This window comes from Emydura macquarii, unplaced genomic scaffold (assembly GCF_026122565.2).
Source record: "Emydura macquarii macquarii isolate MOO-44397 ecotype Brisbane River unplaced genomic scaffold, CSIRO-AGI_Emac_v2 contig_1483, whole genome shotgun sequence".
Classification (NCBI taxonomy): domain Eukaryota; kingdom Metazoa; phylum Chordata; order Testudines; family Chelidae; genus Emydura; species Emydura macquarii.
This window is the reverse complement of record NW_027131620.1, coordinates 16,351,197-16,370,664: the sequence shown is the minus strand read 5'-3', so window position 1 is coordinate 16,370,664 and position 19,468 is coordinate 16,351,197. Positions and strand designations below refer to the sequence as shown.

The window sequence follows — 19,468 nt, the reverse complement described above, 5'->3', positions numbered from 1 at the left end:
AAGAAATAAATACAAACAACACACATTGAAAAGAGAGTCAGCTGGGGACAGTGAACTGGATTAATGGCTTTGACCTTCACCTCTCTGCCTTCATTTCTCCATCTGTTCAATGGGGATAATAAAAGCCTTACAGAGTGTTGTGGGGATCTATTAATTAATATTTGTACAGCACTTCAAAGATGTAAAGTGCAAAATATTATTATTATTATAACAGTCTAAACTGAGTTTAGAGGCCATATGCACACAATTATTCTTTGGACAGCATACTGTACTCAAATATATATTTCATCTATGTACAACGATCCCAATTCCAAGCCAGTAAAAGTACTTAAATAGCTCTAAGCCAACTAGAGATCTTATCACTCTGCCTCCTGCAATTTGGAATCTCTTCTCTTGGAGAGCCCCAAGTTATTCTCCTGATAACATAGCAGATGAGTGAATCTCCTGGGTCAGGACTGAACTGTATTGTATAGAGCAGATGTTTGCTATTTCTTTCCCTACACCGAAGAAATACACAAAGCCCGGTCTCTTGTCTGGTCATTCACTACATTATTAAGCAATAATTAGTGAAAGTTGAAAATAAGATTTAAAAAATAAAAGCTAGAATGTAAGAAGTTGCATTTTTTAGGAATATGATAGGGCATTTGGACAAATTGCCTTCTTGGGCACTGAATGAAAAGGAAACATTTTACCAGAAGTAATTTAAAAAAAAAAAGTTATCCTGGGGAACAGATCTTAGAAAATCCTGTGCAAACAATAGCTCCTAAACTATACATTTTATTGATTTATTTGCTATTACCCCCACTCCCCAGGAGTGACCAAAGAATCATCTGAAGGCCAAATGCAATCCTTGGTAATGTATCATGGGGATATGGGCTACTCTCATCCTTAATATGGAGGTATGGCCTAGAGACAAGTCCCTGCAAATGATCTCCCAGTTTTATCAAAGCAGTCAGTCAGCTACTTGTATTCCCACTGGCTAGAAAAGCTGAAAGCAGACTAGAGGTACTGGTGCTTTCCACCTGCAATCTAACTAGGTCTTTGGGCTCTTTCCTCTAAATTGGTTAGACTGCTTTGTGGATCTTTACAGCTTGGAGTTACTTTAATTCTTTAAGAACAGTTAGGCATTTTGAAGGTATTCCAAATGGGTGTTTTGTGACTCTTCAATAAACAACAGATTCTCTCCTTCTATCATTTATCTAAAATAGGTGAAATGAGCCAATTAAAATTTATTGAGAAAAAATGACAAACTAGTTAGAAATACTTCTGAGAATTCCAAAATGCATTTATTCTGGTTTCCACTGTGGAGAAATCTCAGTAAGCTTTCCAATATGTAATAAAAAGGTATGCTCTGGACTATTTCTGGAATTCTAACCCTAAACTTAAGAGTATTTCTAATAAATTTTAGGGCAGACAGATTTGCTTTTCTGAACAGAACAGTTAGTCTGACAGGATTGACTCATGATCATTGTACCTGACAGTGTTCCTTTTTGTGGGAATGTAACTTTTACTGTGAAAATGTTGTACTAAGCAAGCCTTAGTTCCGTTCATAAATCAGCCTGATGAAAGGTTTGAAAGCCTGTTTCTATGCTGTAGTTAAATTACATTGAAAGTACAACCAAGTAAGTCCCTAGTTTCTCCATCACCTGTGATGTAACTTAGAAGGAAGTTAGCTCAACTCTTCAGTGTACAGAAGCAATGGAGACTTCTTGAAATAAGCAAAAAAGTGAAGCAAATAATAGAGAAGCAGATTTTCCAACATATTTAAGATTATAAAGTTACAAATGCTAGATAGTTACTAATTGCTTATGTGAACAAGAGGAATCCTAACACTGCTCTAGCACAGAATAAATAGATACCCACACAAAATAGATTAGCTCTCAAACTCTTCCTGAGATGATTTATTACTTATAACTGAAATAAGATAATAAAGAGCCTAAGATCTCATAGACCACCCCAACTTCACTTTCAGATTTCTAGGCTAATACTATTTCAGATCCTAATTCCCTCTACTTAAAGACCCCCTCCCATCTCCTTTATATTCTGTGAGGGGTTAGCGACCTGCACCTGTCAAAGTGAGTCAGCAGAAATCAATCAGTATTTGCATGTAATGTTCCAACACCTGCTAATAAGTTAGTTGGGACAATGGAAGAATTCTGTATCTTGTGACTGTGTTTCTGCATTTTTATATTATTAAAATATCTAATAAAAAGACTGGGGGGGGAATGATAAATCAACTCATCTTTGTTTTAAATATTTGTATCAAAAAGTTTGAGATTCAGTTTCTACCTTAAAAATGTCCACATGCAAAGCCAATGTTTATGCAAATATAGCCACAGGTGAAATCTTGCTATTTATACTGGTAAACATGGTTTCACAGTAAAGTATGATAATATTCCATCCTGGAACAAATCACAACTTTTTCCACACTTTTTTTGGGTGAAATTTCACCATGTTCACAGTGAAAGCAGCTTTTCTGCTGCAAAAAAAAAGAGGACTTTCCTGTTTTATGAATGAAAATTTTCAAGCAAATCTACAATTTTATTGTTTAAAAAACATAACAAAAGCTCTTGTTTTTAGTCAAGTCAGCAGTGCAAATTAATTAACAAAGTCCATCTCTGCTTGATACCAAGGGGCAGATCCTTAGCTAAAGTAAAATGGCATAGTTATTTTTTTTTATAAACAGAAAGAGGAAGGGGATCTAAAACAAAAAGGCAACAGGCATATCTGATCATTTTGCAATGAAAAGATCAGGCATTCATTGGGTGCAGGGTTTTATTTTTGTGCATTGTGTTAAAGATTGGAAACCATATGTTTAGAGAACAGCTTCAATAGTATCAGTAGCTATGGTCCTCCTCTCAGATTACTTTTTACTGCCTGCCTAATTTTGAGCTTTAATTGTTAACATGCACTTTATTTATCAGTCACAAATGTTCTGGATTTGAATACAGTGGAAGGCAAAGCAAAAAATATTGGTCCCTCACTAGTACTAATGAAACAACTAAGAATTTGTTTAATATTATGACCTGATTTTTAATTTACTACAAGTAAATAAATAAAAATACAAAAAATATATAATAAAATGGATGCCTCCAGTTCTGGTGATAAATGTGAGATGTTAGTTCCGGGGTCTTTGTTAAGGCATATGATTAGCTAATAAGGACTCCATCCAGCAAGGTGCTGAGTGAGTGTGCTGGCATTGATCCAGCAAAGCACTTAGCACATGCCTAATTTTGAGCAACTGAGTAGTCTCATTATAGGATACTCATGTAGGTACTTAGGTGTTCCACTGTATTGAAGTCAGTTTGAGACTACTTGGGTGCTTAAAGTTAAGTATGTGCCTAAACTCCTTTTTAGATCAGGGCCAGTTCGGTCAGTGACTTGCAGGACTGAGCCCTAGTAGTCAGGGGTGGGGATGTGTTTTTTGGGTTTTTCTTTTTTTTTTTTTTAGACTATGATGTGTATCTGTATAACAGGTAAGGATCAGGATAACTTTTGTCTTGTATAGATTGTAAGTGCTTTGGGCAAGAAACTGATTTTAAAACATGGTATAAATTAATGGTGCCATGTAATAAACAATAATAATTCTAAATATTTAAAAATAAGAAAGCATCCTTTAGTTCTGGGAAGGCAAATTTCACTGCAGTCCAGGAGATCATTTGTTATGAGACATAGTGTCACCAGCTCTTGCTATTTTATGCCGTCTCATGAAATTTGGAGTTTTTCTTAAAGCCCTTGCTCCTAGGGTCATATTTTTAATGCAAGAATCTCAGCTTAACTATTCCCCCACCCCACCCCCAGAATGAATTAGCCTTCATTGTTGCAGAGGAAAGTTTGAAACTTGTCTAGACCTTAAAGACTCAAACAGCAAAAGACAAATAAAAAGAACCCAACGCTTATTATTTATAAAATCTCATGATTTCTAAGATAATCTAATGATTGTTTGGGGCTTGGCTCATAATTTTCAGATGCTTAGGGTTGGCAGTACTGGCCCAGCATCCCATTAAATCCTTCTTTGCCTCCACTTGAATTAATGTGACTTCCCAGCTTTCTAGGTGTTTATCAGAAGTTTGCATAAGGTCATAACAGCTAAAGATAAAGGTGCTGCTAAATTAAATGTAAGTGTTTCCCCTTTGTTACCTGGTTTGATATATTGGGGAACACGTGTTTGCCCTGATGTAACTGTGTTTATTTCTTGCCTGTCTGCATAAATACTAGAGCTGGTTGGGAATTTTCCCTTGGAATAATTTTGTGACAGAAAAAACAGAGTTTGCATAAAACTGAAATTTTCTGTTCCAGCTCCCCAGCTGCCTGACAGGGAGGCTGCAGTGGATCTTGGGCTTCCAGCTCCTCAGTAGTTCACATGGCAGGCTAGTACAGAGCTGGGGCTCCCCAGGTTCCATGGGCAATTGCTTCCCAGTTGGCTGGCTCCCTGAGCTGCTTGCCTGGCAGCAGAATGAACTGGCCAGTGCTCCTGGATGCCCAACTAGTTTGCCGGCAGGGCAGCCAGGGACCCCACTGGATAGTCAGGGAGCCAACAGAAAATGTTTTAAAAATTCTCTTTCAGGTTTTCTGGAACAGAATTTTTCAAATATTTCTGTACCATGTGAAATTTTGCACTTCTGATTTTTTTTTTTTTTTGGTTCCAATTTGGAATCAATTTTTTTCCAGAAATGCAAAATTTCCCATGGGATGGAAATTCTGGATCCTGCCCAGCTCTAGTGAATACACTGCACTCCTCCAGTTGCATTTTGGATAATATTTTATCTTTTTCAGTTCCTAGAAGACACAGGACTAGTTCCAAATAGAATGCTACCACCCCCTTGGAGATGCATAAGAAACCAATAAACTGGTTTCTGGCAATTTAGCATGCTTGGACACAACTATAACTGTGAAATAATGCAGCAGGTATGGTTCCACATTTCCCACAGAACAAGTGGAATGTTCATCCTTTTTGAATAACAAATCTAGTAAATCCATGAACAACTAAACACGGATTCCATTTCATTGTTATATTATGCAATAGCTGTTGAGAACAATTCCACTTGTGTCGGGGATCTCGTGGTCTTGATCCTTTTCCCATGTGATGGTGGAGTAGACAACTCTTTCCCAGGTGTCCAAGGAGAAAATTTGCATGCCTTTGAAGGAAAGTATCCTTCTGGGAGCATTAGCCAGACGAACTGTTCAGTGCATTTTTTTTCCCTTCAACTGTCTGAGCTGTAAGTACATAAAAACTGTCTAGGAATTGGAAATATAGATTCTGAACTGTTATTAATTCACATATGTATGTTTTATGCACAACCTCTGTTTGTTATTTAATCAACAGAGGCAGCATGCTCTACTGGAATGAGCACAGAGCTGGGAATCAGGAAATCCCAATTTCTAATCCTGATTTGTTCGGTAGCCTATCGCAAATGGCTTCACCTCTCTCTACCTCAGATTTTGCAGATATAAAATGGAAATAATAAAACTTTCCTCCCTTGCTTAAGTGCTTTAAGATCTTCAAATGAAAAGTGATATAATGTGCTATATACTGGAACTGGTCAAAATATTTTTAATTATGAAACAAAAAAGGAAAATAAATTCCCCCCCCCTTTTTTAACAGCTCTACGAAATATATTAAACATACTAAAATATATAAATATGTTTACCTAGCAGCTCATAACAAGTATTTCAGGCCCCAATTCATAACTACCTTGCCTGTAAATTCTTTGGGAGCAGACTGTCTTTTTGTTCTGCATTTGTACAGCACCTAGCACAACAGGCTACTAGTCCATGGCTGGGTGTCCTAGGCCCTAATAGAAATAAGAATAATAACTTAAGCACATGCCTAGCTTTAAGTACATGAGTAATCCTACTGAGTTCAATATGACTGCTCACATGGATAAAGCTGGGCAGCTGCTAACATACTTTGTTAAATCAGGGCCTGAGTGCATTTTGTATGTAAGACATTTTTAAAGTACCATTACATATTTACCTGCTGAGTAAGGCATCCAGCTAACAGGGCACTCAGGTTACTGGAGGAAGGAGGGAGAGTTGCAGAGACTATTCCTGAAGGACAAGGTTACTTACTGATAGCCTGTGGATCAGTCACTGGGTCAGAAGTCTAGGGTGAAGAGAATCAGAGAAACCCTAAATCACTAGCCTGGAATCCCCTAATTTAACGTGTGAGAGTGACACAAGTTCAGAAATGCAGTGAACTCATGGGTTAGTGCTGTGAATTTTTGGAGAGGAGGGAGAGTAACAACAACTGAAAGAGCTTTAGTTTGTGGGGCTATGGGAGGCAGTTCATATTAAGAAATTTTCCAGCTCTGAGCTGATGTTGGGCTCTAGATTTCCTTTGAATTGTCAGAATACTGTGCACTCAGGCTGATCCAAGGGATTTTGATAGTAAAAACAGCTGTCTAGTTGCAATTATGTTTTTGTTCCATTGTCAAAAGTTTGAGTTAAATCCGTGAGTGGGCTTCAGTTTGCTAAAATCTTAAACTCAACTCCCTTTGAGATCCCCCAGCTTCTCCTACAGGGACCGACCCTCTGCTGCCGCGCATAGGATACCATTTTTCTGAAGTTTGTCTCTGAAGAAAGGACATGTATAAAATAAGCTATAGCCATAAAGGTTTATGTTGTCCTCTGATCTTGCCTCAGATTTGGACAGTCTTATCCCTTCCATGCAAAGGAAAAGCAAAGAAGAACAGGGCACAGAAATTAAACTTCCCCATGTCTCCTGTTGTCTGTCCACTGAAAGACTGTCTCCCCAATCAGCCCTGTGCGTACACATAACAGCATGTATTAATGTGTGTGGAGAGTATTGTATGTGTGAGAACCTGGTGGAAGAAAGAAGTGTATGTAGAGAGTATGTGCTTGTACATCTGATTGGGGTGAGGGTGGGCAGATACGCATGAGTCAGTGAGGTGTATGTACTGAGAGGGTCAGAATGCATCTCTGCATCTTACGTATGTTTTTATGAATATATAGAACATGTCTGAGTGTTTTTATTTGTATATGTGTGGCTTGTGTATCAAGCAAGTCTGCATGTATGTGCTGGGTCTCCTAGCAGAGGAACTGGTGTGTTTCCCCTGTGCAAGGGGGTGGCAAAATCTGAGGAGGCTGTTTTGGGCAGCATGCACTACCTGGATTGTGAAAGCTCTGCTCCCTGTGCATCAATGATCTCAATGGGACAACAGGTGAGACATGTTACTCATGTAAGTATTTGCAGGATCAGGCCCTAACACTCTAAATTACTGCTCTATGGAGCAATGTGTACAAGAGAAAACTGCCACAAAACAACTGTTTTACAGTAGTGGAAACCAACTTCCTTGGGGATGCTGGTGACCAAATGTCCAAACTTTAAACCAAGTACAGCATCAGTTTATTTTTTACATTTTACAGTTAAATGTATCCTTATCATTTTTATACCTACATATTTATCTTAATAAAACAAAAAATATGCTATAATATTATACATTGCCAAAGGAAAACACTTATTGGCTTTTGTCATGAATTCCTTCACATTTTATAAAGGTACTTCTTCAGCCAAACAATTAAAATTTTATACTAGGAGGCAGATTTGACAACAGCAAAAGAAGCATTATAAATTCAGAAGAGGGAAAAAAAAAAAAAAGCTAAACAACTGCCAGCACAACTGAAAGAAAAATCAAACGGGGTAATAAATAAAAGAGGAATTCAGAATCTAATCTGAAAGTCAATTGAGAGTGAAACACATATTATACATATTAGCAGATTCATTTACACAATGTACTTGGACTGTAAAGTACTTGGCACAGCCCATATATCTCTCTTTTGCTAACTCTGATGATTTTATTGCTAGGTTTTGCAATATTTGGTATTTTACTAGTGGCCTCAGCGATGGGAGACAAGTGATTCTGTGAGAATCTCAGAATTGTCTCTCTCAACTGCCTAGCCCTCATGGTTGAGGAGAAACGCTTGAAAATGTGGCCCAAGTGTGGCCTGAAGGCTCAAAGCTGGAAGGCAAATTCAAATATTCCCACCCGCCAAATTATTATTTTTTAAAATCTGGTGGCTTGTCAAGCCCATGGCATAATTTGGAGGGGGGTGGCAGGAAAGCTGGATTCATAAACCCGGCTCCAATTTTTACTTCACGCTAGGGCAGTGGCTTTTCAACCTTCTTTTCATTTGCAGACCCCTAAAACATTTCAAAGGGAGGTGCGGACCCTTTTGGAAATCTTAGCCCTGGGCTGTGGACCCGCGCTGCAGGAGGCGGGGGAACCACAGGTTGTAAACATTGGCTGTAAGGATTCCTCCTCTCCCCCCCATTGCAGGCCGGTCGGTTCCCTAGTAGTTCTGGAAGCCTCCTGTCCCACACCTGCCCTTCTGTCTCCCCGCGACTGGCAAGAGACAAGGTAAGGGCAGAGGCTTCGCTTCCCAGCGGGCATGTCTGTGTGCGCACATATACACACACACACACACACTCTCCGCACATGCTCACTGGGGCGGTGTCAGGAGTTGGAGGGCACGTTCTTCTCTGAAGCCAGTCAGATCCCTCCCTGCTCCTTCTTACACCGGCCCTGGCGTTCCCAGCCGCGCGGCGGCAGCTGCCTCGGCCTCTCTCCGCTCGCAGGCGGTGCGGGGACCCGGAGCTCAGAGCCCCGGGGCGAGCACCTTCCGCAGCCGCTGGTGAGTGCGCCCCTCCCCACTTCCCTGCCCCTGCAGTCGGAGCCGCTGGGCACTGGCCCCACTGGGACCGGAGAGCGGCGCCGGGGGCGCTCTGGGCACCCGGTCCCTGCCTACGCGGGGCGGGGAGAGGCGAGGGATGCTGCGGGCGCCGGCCCCCACGCCCTGGGCCGGGGAGTGGGGAGTTCAACCGGGCTGCTCCCGAAGCGCTCCGCGGTGAAAGGAAACGTGCGGAGCGGTGGGGCGCTGAGATGAAATACCCGGCTCCGGTCCTCCCTGTGCCGCTGCCTCCTGTTTCTGGGGGCTGAGGGGAGCCTGTTGCACCCCCACAGACACCAAGTGCCCCTCAACCTGCCCCGGCGCAGGGAAGGAAGAGGAAACTCACTCACTTGGCTGCCTGCTAGTGACACACGCTCGTTTTCTCCTGCCCGAAGCAGGACTTGAAAAACTCTTTCCCCCACCTCCTAAACTCAGAGACTTCACCGCAGCGTGCCCGGGTCTCTCCACCTATTTCTCTCGCCCCTTGCCACCCCCAGCGAGGTGCCGTGTGTGGGGAGTGGAGAGCAGCGGCTGGTAGGAGAATCTGTGTCATTTTACACTGATTAAGCAGTTAAAAAAAAATCAAACTTATTAGCATTGAAATGATGTTTGGGGTTTTTCAGTCCCCCCCCCCCTTGTGTTCTGGAGCAATTTGCAGGGACAGTACGTCTACTAGAGCGAGCTGGAGTTTTAAACAATGTTGATAAAAGTCAGAGAGATTCTTCGTGGGTAAAATCTTCTTTAGGGACCCTAGTCAGCTCGTGGAGATAGAGGCAGAAGAGCGGATTACTGAATTAATTTTAAGCCTCATGCAATTCTGGGTAGGTGAATTGATTCTGCTTTCTCAGTTTTCTGTTATGTTAACACATGGAGTAATTGTTATTTGCTGTAAGTCACAGGCGGCAGTAGTTTTGAACCATGTGGGAAAAGTGTGTGTGTGTGTGTGTGTGTGTGTGTGTGTGGATAGAGTATAAAATTTACTAGTATACAAAAGTAGAGATTATCCTTCACTAAAGACTAATTTGGAAACATTTTTCATTTCCATTGTAAGATACAAGTTATTTGTCCATAATAATGGTTCAGATTTACATACATCTATCTATATTTCCATTTCATAAAATGCCATGGCCACTTTGTATTCTATAAATTAATTGCATTAATTAATAATTGCATTAATTAATAGTTTCATTGGCATGATTTATCACCTTGCTTTAAATGTATCTTGTATTTGTATTGCAGTAATACCATAGCTAGGGAGCCTTAAATCTGAACTAAATCATTTGTTTCAGAGACACTTTTGCTATGAAGCAGGCTAATGAAAGACACAAATATTAAAATTAAGTAATTGGAAAATGAAATCTCACCATGCAAGCTGAAGCTGTAAAATGTTGGTTTAGGTTTGATGTAATGAATACTGTAGGGCAAAAAAAAAAAAAAAAAATCCTTAAAAAATGTCAGAAAACTGCCTTGCGAAAATACTGTCTCACCAATTCCGCAATGTCTTTTAAGTGTAATATTGGAGTATTCATGTTACTATAATAGTTTGACTGAAGTATAACCAGAAAGATTTAAAGTTTTATATATTGAATCAATCTAAATTAGCTAATGTAGTTTTAAGAAACACTGTCATTTAACTAGTTTAAAACAAGTTTAATTACAAACTGCAATTTTATTTAATCCTATTTGTTACTCAATCGAGAATATAAAATCTTTGTTCACAGTGATCATAGGTGGAAAACCTTTAGTATAATTTATACACTTAATTTAACACTCAACGTTTATTTAATGTTTGAGTTCGAGAATGCCTCTAAAGGAAATTATTACAGGTCTACAATTACCATATTTCAAACTTAATTTATTAATTTACTGATATGTTCCCCTTGGATGAAATATTAATTGTTAAAATACATATGGTTTTATTGGTCTACATCCAAGTTATTAGCAACCGTTTTGTTCAGTATGGTATCAGGCTTGCACATCTCTTAATGGTCCTAATATAACTGGCAGGAATGGTTTATTGTTTAGACTTCTTAATAGAATTTGCTGGTTTACTTAGAATTTTCTTCCTCTGGAACGCTCGTCATGGACAGTTTTGTTATTCATCATTTCCACATACATTGAGTGCTTCTATTTCATGTGACGTTGCGATTCACATGTATTGGAACATGCCTGCATGCTGATCCCAAAAAGATGGTAGATGTTTAACCTGATGATTTATTGCCACACTAACATTGTAGCTTCTTTCAAACTACTTTTAGATTTAAAAACATAGGACAGGCTATTTCTTCCTCCTTCTAGGCCATATTGCACCATCAATTTTTAAAGACAACTCTATTCATTTCCATTTCTGCTTAAAAACTGATGACATGATGTGGCCCCATAATATTGTAAGCATGAATATGAGACTTCAGTATGGTTGTCCTACTAAGTTAGAAGTATTTATAGTCTTGGATATATTCCAATATCATTTTTTAAAATTCACAGTTCAAATTCACTTGAATTGGGATGTTACAGCCAATACGCTGATAATAGTTAGGTAAAAAAAACAAATCTCTCTTCAAAAAATAAAAAATACTCCCAAATGTGTATTAAAATTAATCAAATTGTCATGGAAAAATCATGTGACTTTAAATTTATTTAAATGAATAATAGCCAGTAATATATTTCCCCATTTATCTTTATCATTTATTTGTATTTTCCTCCCCCCATTTTGTTTAAAATATTGCAGTCAGACTTGATCCCCATGACTTGCTAATTATAACACCATAATTTGGTTGAAATGGTCCAAATGTGCTGCTGTTTAAAATATCTCACAACCTTTGCGATTTTAAATTTCATTATAAGAGAGCTTCATTAAGGAGGAATAAAATGTTAGTTGTTGTTAGAGGGACTCAGAATCTATACACAGCTACAATATATGTGCAGACACATTACTATTATACCGACATGTTAAACTCAAGACATGCATACCGGGAACAAGGGATGTTGAGAATATTGCCATTAGGGGCACTCTCAGTGCTAAGAGAACAGCGGTTGACTCTTTAGTTTTTGCTAAAGATTACATAGCTTAATTTTAAGCATGAGTTAGTCCCACTCTAGTCAATAGGCATGTTTGTAGTGTGTGTGTGTGTGTGTGTGTGTGTGTGTGTGTGTGTTTGTTTCTAGACGAACACACTTTAAACACAGATCTGTAAAACAAATTTCCATAATTTTCTGCTGTCTTTTCAGCTATTTGTCATGCAGTACAACAGTTAATCTGAAACTGGTCATAATTCTCTTCAGTAAGATTACTTTCCTCTCTGCCAAACTTTGCAATAGCCAGATGTTTTTAAGGTGTCTTCAGCTGGAGTAACGAACTAGAACAGTGTTGAAGACTAATTAATCTTTGCAGTAAACTCCTTCTGCAATAAATTCACAGGTTGTTATACTTAATATGTTGAAATGACTGTTAGTTATTTGTGCAGTGGAAAGACACTTAAATGTTAAGTGAATATAAAAAGGTGTTTTAAAAAATATCAAGAAAACAGTTTGGAATTGTTAAGGTCAAATGGTTAAATTAAGTTGTAAATTCAAATTCTGTTCATAATATGTACAACCTAAGCTCATAATCTTGTTTTCAAATATGACCGTCAAAAATAAATGTTCCCTGCGGGTCAGGTGGGCTGTGTAGGGAAAACTTGTACTACCATTGCCTATATTTCGTGGGTAAATGAAGGATGTCAGTCTCCAGGGCTGTTAATCTGGTACCTCTCATTAAATTTCACCACAACAAAGACAGAAAAAAAAATGAGGAACAATTGCTAAATATACAGCATCTCTAAAACTAGAACAGTGAAACCAGCATATGTAAACTATAAAAAAAATTAGACGCAGAATTACTATTCAGTGATTTGACTGTGTGTTTTAAAAAAAATAGTGATAGAACTAGTCAGAAAAAACCTCTGCACATATTGCTCACCCCAGTAAGAATAGGATTTAGAGCTAAGCAAACCCTGAACAGATAACAGAAAAGAAATCCCCTCTTCTCCATAATGACAGAAAGACCATCCTCATCAGATGCTTTTGTTTGTTACAGTTATTGGCTGAAAGGTCTGATCAGAAAACAATTGGTAATGGCAACCTAACTCAGTTAAAACAATGCCTCATCATCTTTATTTATAGATCTTAACTTGTAATGGTGTTTAACAAATACCTTGTTTTAATCAGGTGAGGATAAACTGCTCAATTAGGTGGCAAATAACTGCAGCCACAGCTTGATGACAAGAGTGTGTCACCGAGGCCCAGAGCGGCTGGTGCTTGTCAGAAAGCTTGATGCCACCGTGGTTTGTTAGAGGAAAAAGGGAAATTTTCCTTCATCTGGTTGCAAAATAATTTATTTTGCACTGATTAGACCTAAGGTGGTTAAGAAGGGCCTGATTCTCCTTTCTGAAAGGCTGTTGTACATTCAGGACTAACTCCACTGAAGTTACATTGATATAAAAGCACAGTGAGAGAAGAATCATATCTAAAATTTCATGGCAAAGGATTCTAGCTGTTGCCACACATACTGCATCTTCTTTCATTTTAAATAATCAGACCTCTGATTCAACCACTGTATACTTTGGCTTTAGTTATGTGTCTTTATGCCTTACTTAAAAATATTTGACCTAATGGTGTGTCAATTAAAGGGGAGAAACACCTACAGGATTATCACCCTTCCTATCTAAAGTGTAACTGCTTAACTCCTAGTACTGAGAGAAGTGCATAAACAAGTTTATTTAACAGCTATGTTACTGAGTCATACCGTATATGGTTTAGTTAGCACAGAAGGAATAATTTCTGTGCATGTGTGGAAAGCCAGAGGTCATAAGGGATTTTTTTTGGTTAGCTGTGAAATACAGATGACATCTTCACTGGTTTCTTCCATGCCATTTTATCACCATACTCTATTTGAATCCAATATATTTAGTAAGTTTTTCTTCCATTCATGTGCAGAGGCTCTGCAGAAAGCCATAAGTCTGCTTCAGAGTTCTAGTAAAGTTTAATGTGAAACATGTTACGCTTTTTTTTTTTTTTTTTTTTTTTTTTTTTAAATGGATGATTCATTAGTTAGAGAACAGTTAGGAAAGGTGAGTAAAATTGAAGAACTAACAAATAATCGAAAAGCAGTAGGTTTGGGTGAGGCCAGTAACACCTGGTTATGTCACCCACGATGTAGACCTTAACACTAATTCATCGTATTTTACAGAAATGTGAAAATGCAGGACCATATGCTTGTGATGTACAAAACTTTTGTTCTTAGACACTACACATTCTGTATTTAGTCAAACAGCAGGTTCTCTCTTTTAAAGTGGCTTCACCTGACTAACACAGCTGTTTTGTTTAAAAAAAACAAAACCTTAGAATCCACCATACAGTAGCAGAAGTGGTATCCTTAACCTTCATAATAAGAGGAAATTTGATGGGCTTGATGGGCATATTTGTGCTGGATTGGAGGCATGCTCTGAACTTGTGTGCCGGACCGAAATATTCAGAAATAGTCAGGTACATTATAAACACAGTTCAATGACTTACAGGGTCAAAACTGAAAAGGCAGTTTCTTAAAACATTCAGAAAAATACTGTAATTTGTTTATGACTATGTGCCAATCAAAACAAAAGCCCAACCACACACAGAGTATAAGATACACATAGCTTTCAAAGGAACTCCTTGGAATCCCTGTTTTCCAGTTCTCATTTAAATAGTCACTTAATTCCCCCACCACCCAAACTCCTTTTTTTTTATCTCTGAGTCAAGGGAAATCTTATACCTTTTTCTAGTTTGAATTTTAAAAATACCCCTAAATTCTGTGTTTCTTCTTCAGCAAGGACAAATAGAGGACTGTAATTGAGAGACTGTAATGAATATTATATTACAACCTACAGATTGATTCAGTGTTATTTTTCATAATAAAAAACCACACCTCAAAAGTGACTCTGGGCAATAAAGATTTTAGTGGGAGTAAAATTATGACAAATTTATGTAGGGTTTTTAAAAAAAATTAAAATAAGGGCCATAATGTTGCAAAGAGAACTTGGGTTGTCTCATGGAATTCTTTGTTGGATTGGGGCCTAATTCTGTACTACTCGAATCAATGGGAGTTTTGCTTTTGACTGCGGAGAGACAGGGATCAGGCCCAAACTGAACTATGATATTTTGATTGTTACAGAAGAACTGCATTATAAAGTGACTGCAGATACTAAGGAGAACATTAAGTAATAAGTCTGAATCCTGCTGTCTTTCTTATGGCAAGATTTTCACTGACTTTACTGGGAATTTTCCCTGTGTGAGGACTTGCAGAATTGGGCCCATAATTTGGAAAGCACTTTGATTATGAGAAAATGTACTATATAAGGGCTTAAAAGTTATGTTTCAGAAAAAGTGAATGTTTGAATTTCTTTTTTAAAAGTCAGTGATTATTAAAAAAAAACAAACTATTGTACACACTTAAAATAACCCCAGTTCTCAAATAATCATGAAATATTTGGTACTACTTCCTTTTCTAGAAATATGAAGGATTCATTCAGGTTGGTGGGGAAGAGGGACTAAGGAGATTCATATTTATGTATGTATGTCTATTGTATGGTTTTCACCTGAATTGTTTTTTAAAAAGTACCTTCACTGTAGTCTATTTTAGAGAAGTTATTGGACAGCAATTATGTTTCTTTACCAAAGGAGTGAAAACCCCAGGAATCATTTTATAATTTGGAAAGAATGTCAAAAGAGTGAAATAGTTAAACTTAAGTGTATTAGATCATATGCTCTAAATGCATAAATAAGCATAACTGATCACAGAAACCAAAGTTCAAACCACTAACAATACTCTCCCACAAACTCTAATTACCTCAGTCATTGTGAAATTTGTGCCTGTTTGTTGACAGACATTGGTGGAAGTGGAGTGTGTGTTTTGTTGGGGTGTTGCGTTTTTATTAATGCCAGAGCGGAATACAAAGCCTCAAAATAGAACCAATTGCAGCAAAAGCCTTGGATGTGGTTTCAAGGTTAGGGATTCTAAAAGCAGGTGAAATGACTATTCCGTTGAGAGACGGAGACTGACTGGTTGGAGGCCAGTTTGTGTATTAGACAGTCCATTCCTAACTTATCCATAATTGGTTTGCCTTTAAGAAAATGGGGGTTTAAAATAATTGGTTACAAACCTGACATTTCTTTGTGTCCTGTTCCTATGTCTAAGCACTATGTGAAATGTTAAATAGGTTCTTCATCATGTCACTTTTCAAAGTTTTTTGTCTCAGGTTTATTTTTTCTGGGAAAGAAAATGATGGTATCAGAACTTGGCTTCATTGAAATATCACTTTGCCATGCAAGAGAATGAAAATTTTGAATTGTTTTCAGTGCATCAGAACATGCATATTGCAAAACTGGTTATAATGAATTTTGGCTTGGAGCGAAGTCATTCTGTGGACAGACTTCCACAGTCTGCATAGAGATTCCTATAAGACAGGTCTTGGCTCCCTGCTCTGTACTCATATGAACCCTTATAATTAAGATCCAGTGGATTGCTTGCCCATTTTTAGTCATACAAATGCTTGTAGGAAAATTGGTAATTTTATGCTGTTTCAGGGCACATGAGAGGAGGTTTTGACTTGCAGTCTTCTATTGAAAACAGTTTGACCATCCTTAGTTTTGAGAAGGTGAACAATCTAGTGAATGGAGAATGGAAATGAAGTTGTTACTGGCTGAGATGCCATACCATAAAGACTCCTTGCTGAATACGGCAGACTCCACAGAGAAGCTAACCAGAATAGGGGAGGAGGGGGCGGGGGGGAGAATTTCTTAAACTCAGCAAATGCCTTTAAAACTGGAAATGCCTCTAGTATTACTCAGGCACCCACAAGAAACAGAACCAACAAGGGGAAAGTAGAGCAGGCATTTGGGAAAAAGTAATTTTTAGTTTTTTTGAGTAAGCAAAGCAATTACGGGGTCTGCGTGTTATTCACAAGTGTCTGCACCACCCAAACACACCCGTCAATTGTTTCCACAAGATTGTGAAACTCAATTTTGAAAGTTGTTTTTTTCAGTGCAGCATTTTTATGTAACTCATTCTTTTGCCTTTATTGTATTATCCCCTTAAGTAATTTGCAATACATTTAAATTCAGAACTGAGCCAAATTACCTAGCCAATTGTCTGACCTGTCCCTCATTGTATCTGGTCATATACACACACACACGCGTGCTGAATTCATTTAGAAATTTTAAAAGGTTTAATTCTAAATCCTTGAACACTCTTTAGGAATGCAGCAACCAAAAATCTTGACGTGCTTATTAAAAATGAAACAAGCTATTCTGTAAATATTTTTTATGACAAGAAAGCATCTTTAAAATATTTGGAGGCATTGAGCTGGGCATAGGGTTGTAAGTCAGTGCTGACTTCTGAGACTTAATATATGCAATTTATTTTTACATGTATCTTCCCTCATACTTAAGTTTGGACAAATGTATGATGCGTTCGGATCCAATGCTGCTCCCACTGCAGTAAGAAAATGTTGCTATTTACTTTAGTCTGAGCAGGATTGGGTTCTTTTTTGGAGCACCCTTAAACCTTTTGCACTCACTGCAAAAAGTAGTTGTACTAGTTTCATGCTGTAGTCATTGTGCACAAAACTCCTGCTGACGTAAGTTGTGTGCATGGAAAACTACCAGGAGGGGGAAAGTCACCGATACACGATGCACAGAAACAGGTATGCTATTCATAATCCTGTAAAGTTCATTTTACACAAGCTAACAAAAGCCAGCAAATCCAAGGGTGATGGAGGGCTGAAGTGACCTCCTTAACAGGCCCTGACCTGCTTTGCCTGTAAGTATCATAGCCCCGATGGTGATCAGGTAAATAACCTCACCTACAGATAAAAACCTCTAAAATGCTAAGCTGCAGCAGTGAGTTAGAGGGGGAGCATCACCTTTGACTTAATCCTTTTGGGTGCACAGATGTGGTTGTGTGTCTGTGGGGGAGTATTCAGTTTTCTAGTAAAGAAAAAAGACTTGCTTCTAGGCCATAAGACCCTGTGTATTTTAGAAAGAGAGAGACACACATAATTCCCCCCCCCAGTGCCAAGTATTTGCTGTTTGTTCTTGAGACATTTCACCCAGGTCAGTATCTCCAAAACTAATTTTTGGTTGCAGTTCTTGAAAATAGCTAGTGTACTACAGGCTATTCACCCCGTTATATTTGATTTCTCTTTTTATTTTTTTTTTTTTTTAAAAAGCCCTGAAAGCTGTCTAATATACTTTGATTGGAAAAAAAATAGCTTAATAGAACAAACTGATTTGTGTGTAGAATAGATATAAATCTGTTTTCTGCCAGACTTTGCATAGATCAGATTTTTACAAGCAAGTTATAAACCTCACAAAAACCTGAGTATACCATTTAAACCATTGATAAAACCTTAAGTTTAGCAGCACTACTGGGCAGTATCATAAATTAGCTTCCTTAACTATTTCATTCCAAAGGATCCCAGTGCTCTTAAACTCAATATAATCAAAATTACTTTACCCACTACTGTAATTCAGCCACGGATACAACAGCCCTTTAACAGCACCCAGCAACATTTCACACTACTGTAGGCCAGGAAGTGAAAAAATATGGTGTCCGACTTGAACTATATGGGGGTTGTGGTTGAGTAGATAGAATGTAATTACCTGAACTGGAATTCAGCCAGGATTATGGGGCTAATGCCCCAACTCTTGTGAGAAGTGCCTTGGGATTTTAAATGGCCACAAGTGTAATGTGTCTCAGTTTTACATCTGTGCTAAGATTGCACTTCCAGCTGCACAGCTTTTCCGAGGCAGATGACTATAGAATATAGAAAGACGTTTGCGCACATGCTTCATGGAGTCTTGATATAAATCCTTGCTTCCCCTCCCACCTGCTTTGAATCAGAAAATAGAAGAATGATAAACACAGTCAATGGTGTTGTGCAATTGAAGTCTGAAGCAATGGTGAGAGACTTGATCACGTTCCTCCAACTCTGCTAGTCTCTGCTTTTCCTTCTTCCTTACTCATTTGATTCCTTTTTCTGTACTCTTCCCCCTTCCCCAGTAGCACAGCCCTCTAATAAAATTTTCTTGATAGTTATTTAATTGAACAAATGGCTTCTGCTTTTGCCTATTCTTCCCCTTAATCCTCTCTTGTCTATTTTACATAACCTGGTTCTATAATTGTGTTTTTATTATTAATATGTTCAGACACAGGGACTGAACACAGGTTGGGAGACAGAACTCAAGTTCTCATCCTGGTTTAACACTAACTCCCTCTATGGCCTCAGGCAGCTCATTGTGTCTGTTGCCAGTATGAGAAATAGGTATAACTAGTGGTACTGTGAGCTTTAATGTATGTGAAGCGCTTTGAGATTAGAAGTGCTGCATGAAGCCACTGGTTTTCAACCTTCTTTTCATATGCCCCTTAAAAGTTTCAAATGGAGGTGCGGACCCCTTTGGAAATCTTAGGCAGTCTGCATACCCCAGGTTGAAAACCACTGTTCTATGGTAACAACAACCATTCGTGGACCTCTTAGACATAGTCTGCTGACCCAAAACCACTGCAGTAAGCCAACTATATTAGGAATTAAGTAAATGTGCAAGTTTATATTCCTAATAAACACACTAAAATTACATATCTAAAGAAAAAGTGGGAACTAATATTTAAAATATTAACCAATTTCAAAAGTATTCCCTTTGATAATAAAGCATGCTTTAAACAGTATGCTCTGGCCACATTAAAAAACAAAAGACGTTACTGGTG

The 19,468-nt window shown here is 38.2% G+C and overlaps 1 protein-coding gene and 1 long non-coding RNA gene across 7 annotated transcripts in view; both read left to right on the top strand.

The window, feature by feature from the left end:
* Positions 1–3,368: 3,368 nt before the first annotated feature.
* On the top strand, positions 3,369–5,496 carry LOC137157368 (uncharacterized). Its single transcript, XR_010921095.1, has 4 exons — positions 3,369–3,476; positions 4,777–4,908; positions 5,027–5,219; positions 5,327–5,496. It is a non-coding gene; the product is annotated as an uncharacterized lncRNA (long non-coding RNA).
* A 2,832-nt stretch (positions 5,497–8,328) lies between these two features.
* Positions 8,329–19,468, top strand: part of EYA2 (EYA transcriptional coactivator and phosphatase 2) — a 153,889-nt gene continuing 142,749 nt past the window's right edge. For 3 of the 6 annotated variants that reach the window (XM_067554329.1, XM_067554330.1, XM_067554325.1), the window contains exon 1: positions 8,517–8,655. The gene's annotated coding sequence lies outside the window, so the exon portion shown is untranslated. Of the gene's footprint in view, positions 8,382–8,516; positions 8,656–8,933; positions 9,513–19,468 lie in introns of those variants that run through there. The other 3 variants (XM_067554326.1, XM_067554327.1, XM_067554328.1) reach the window with 3 other exon arrangements.